This window comes from Bison bison, unplaced genomic scaffold, assembly GCF_000754665.1.
Source record: "Bison bison bison isolate TAMUID 2011002044 unplaced genomic scaffold, Bison_UMD1.0 scf7180017864495, whole genome shotgun sequence".
NCBI lineage: Eukaryota > Metazoa > Chordata > Mammalia > Artiodactyla > Bovidae > Bison > Bison bison.
The window spans coordinates 7,979,834-7,982,915 of record NW_011495054.1 but is presented as its reverse complement, the minus strand read 5'-3'; the positions used below and the strand labels follow the sequence as shown (position 1 = coordinate 7,982,915).

General features: G+C 52.0%; 1 protein-coding gene across 2 annotated transcripts in view; it reads right to left on the bottom strand.

Moving 5' to 3' along the window:
* Positions 1–3,082, bottom strand: part of CMKLR1 (chemokine-like receptor 1) — a 42,847-nt gene that overhangs the window by 16,619 nt on the left and 23,146 nt on the right. The window contains exon 3 of one of the 2 annotated variants that reach the window (XR_824221.1): positions 589–704. The exons of the other annotated variant lie outside the window; for it this stretch is intronic. The gene's annotated coding sequence lies outside the window, so the exon portion shown is untranslated. Of the gene's footprint in view, positions 1–588; positions 705–3,082 lie in introns of those variants that run through there. 2 annotated transcript variants of the gene reach the window in all.

Below are 3,082 nucleotides of genomic sequence, written 5' to 3'. Positions count from 1 at the left end.
ATGGCTCCTGCCATGCCCGCCCCCTCTCAGCTCCGTTTCCCTTCCCGGTATACCCACATCCTCCACCAGAGCCTCTGAAAAGCATTTCTCAGCTTGAGTGTAGTCCCTCAGTTAAAACAAGCTTTGTCCCACCTCTGTCGACCCGGGGAGTTAAGGATAACAAGGAGCTGGCCCGGGCTATGTGGCCCATTCTCCAATCTCCCATTTCCAACCTGGGACCTAGAGACACTGAAGATGAAGGGAAATGACCCATATGAAGGACGTAGCCAAACACCCAGCCCCCCGTAGGGTCTCAAATGATGTTTGATTCCCCCTAATGCCCATTTAACAGATGAGAACACTGAGATTCAAACAAGTTTCATGGTCTTTCCCAAAGTTACCTGGAAAGTGAGCAATTGTTGTTCCGTCGCTCAGTCATGTCTGACTCTTTGCGACTCCATGGACTGCAGCATGCCAGGCTTCCCTGTGTTTACCATCTCCTGCAGCTTGCTCAAACTCATGTCCATTGAGTCAATGATTCCGTACGACCATCTCGTCCTCTGTTGCCCCCTTCTCCTCCTGCCCTCAGTCCTTCCCCGCATCAGGGTCTTTTCTAACGAGTCAACTCTTCGCATCAGGTGGCCAAAGTATGGGAGCTTCAGCTTCAGCGTGGTATAATCAGGATCTCCAGGCTGGACTTCAGGATTCTCTTCTCCTGGTTGTCCCTGGAATCGTGTTCTGTATCACTTAGAACCAGGTTTCGACTCCAGCTCCAACACTTAGAGGCTGTGTAACCTCTCTGAGTCTCAGGCCCTCATCCACAGCTTCTTTCTCTGGGAGTTGTGAGGATTCGATAAAACCAGGCTGGTGAAATGCTTGGCATCCTGCCTGCCCTGATCATGGCTGCCAACACTATTCATGTTAGTAGTTATTAATTTTATGGGAAAGAGGATTCACCTCGCAGTGATGAAATTGGAAAACACATTCCCACTCTCTCAGTGGGGTCCATTATTTTAGAGTCCGAGGGGAATTTGGCAGGGTGTGGCCTTCTCTGGAACTCTGGAGGCAGGATCAGAGGTCAGGGAAAGTTTCAGCCACTCAGTCCTATCTGACTCTTTGCGACCTCATGGACTGTAGCCTGCCAGGCTCCTCTGCCCATGGGGATTCTCCAGGCAAGAATACTGGAGTGGGTTCCCATGCCCTCCTCCAGGGGATCTTCCCAACCCAGGGATCGAACCCAGGTCTCCTGCCTTGCAGGCAGATTCTTTGCCATCTGAGCCACTAGGGATGTCAGGAAATGTTGGGTTAAACTGGAGATGCCGAGAGGCTGCAGCATCCAATCCTGGACCCTCTCCCGGCCTGCTCCCATATCCCATCTGCTTGTCCCTGAACAGCCCTGAGGCCCCGGCACATCTGGCCATCAGCGGCCCCTCCCGGGCTCCTTGCTGGCTGCCCAAAGGCCCCATTTGCTCCAGGCCATCTTGTTCCGGAGACTTCCTGCCTCTGGCCTGGAATGTTCTCCTCCACTGGCCCTGTCACAGAAGGAAGTGTGCGCAGCATGGGCCCAGGGGCTTCAGGAGTGCGGTTTGGCACCTTTGTCTGGGAGAGGTCAGAAAACAGAAGCCCGATTGGAGAGGGAGGAAGGGGGAGGGAAGGCAGGGCAGGGTCCCTTCCAGACAGGCTGACTCAAACCCTCCGGGAGGCTGAGAAACTTCCGACAAGATGGCCTTGATGTTGGGCTAACGGAAAGCTTGGAAGGCCAAGGATTCTTCCCTCAAGTTCTCTGATCCTCCTTTCTTCCTTCCTCCATCCTTTCAAGAATTATTTATTAAATGCCTATTGTGTCCCAGGCCCAGGGGTTACATCAGGGAACAAAACAGACACACGGCTTCCCTGGAGGGGCTGGCATTCTCGAAGGTGTGGATCGTAAGAAAGGAGACAAGAAGTCTGGAGTCAGACTGCCTGGGTTTGAATCCCTGCCCTGACACTCACCAGCTGTGCGACTGTGGGCAAGTCACCACACCTCTCTGTGCCTCGGTTTCCTCATCTGAAAAATGGGGGTGATAGCTCTTCCCTCCCAGGGTTGCTCCAGGGATTAAATGAGTTTACGCTGGGCATGTTCAGAAGCTTGTCTGGTTTGTTGGAAGCACTATGTAAATGCTGGGAAAATGAAATGAATATAACAGGTGGTGACATACGCTGTGAACTAAAATATAAAGAGGAGTGGGGCATAGAGATGAGGGCGGATGCTACTTCAGGCAGAGTGTCCAGAGAAGGGCTCTGATAGAGATTACCTTTGAGCAGACTTGAAAACAGGGAGAGGAAGATATATCACTGTCTGATGGGAGAGCTCTTCAGACAGTGGGAAGGGCCAGTGCAAAGGCCCTGAGGCAGAAGCAGGTTTCACAGGTTCAGAAAAGAGCATGGCTCCATTCATTCAAGCATCCATTCAAAAGGCAGCTTGTGAATATACCTTCTAAGAGCCACACACCTTATTGGAGGCTGTGGGAGTCTATGCTCCACAGTAGGGGAGGTGGGTGCAGGAACACGGCACAGTGAGTGCTCTGAGATATCACCTAAAATCCAGCCTTGCAGCTAACTAGCCCTCCTGGGCCTACATCACAGACCGGATGGGGTTCTTGGCAACTTCCCTATAGTTTCCTTGACTCTGGGGCAATGAATCAGCTGCAGTTCACCACAGAGCCTGCCCAGGCTCTATTGTCGAAACAAGAGCAATCTGGTGGGAGAAAGATGAACCAAGTCATTCTCACTTTCAGCTTTCATGGGACAGCGTGGATTCTTTGTAGAAGCAGAGAATGTTCCGAAGTTAGTCAATCATGCCTCCTGCCTGACCCTGTTGCTGGCTGAGTCTGTGGCCCTGGCTCTGTACAAAGCAAAGGAAAGGTGACCAGAGAAAGCAGGGGAGGCTTCTTGGAGGAGGTAACATTTTAGTTGAGACTTGGAGGGTATGAGCCTTTTCTTAATGGAGTGGTGGGGAGACAAGGCACCTTTGCAGAGGAAACTGCAAAGGTACAGCTGGGTAATGTGAGATTAGAGAGTGGGGGTTGGGGGGCAGGGATTTTGCAGGGAGGGCAGGAGATAT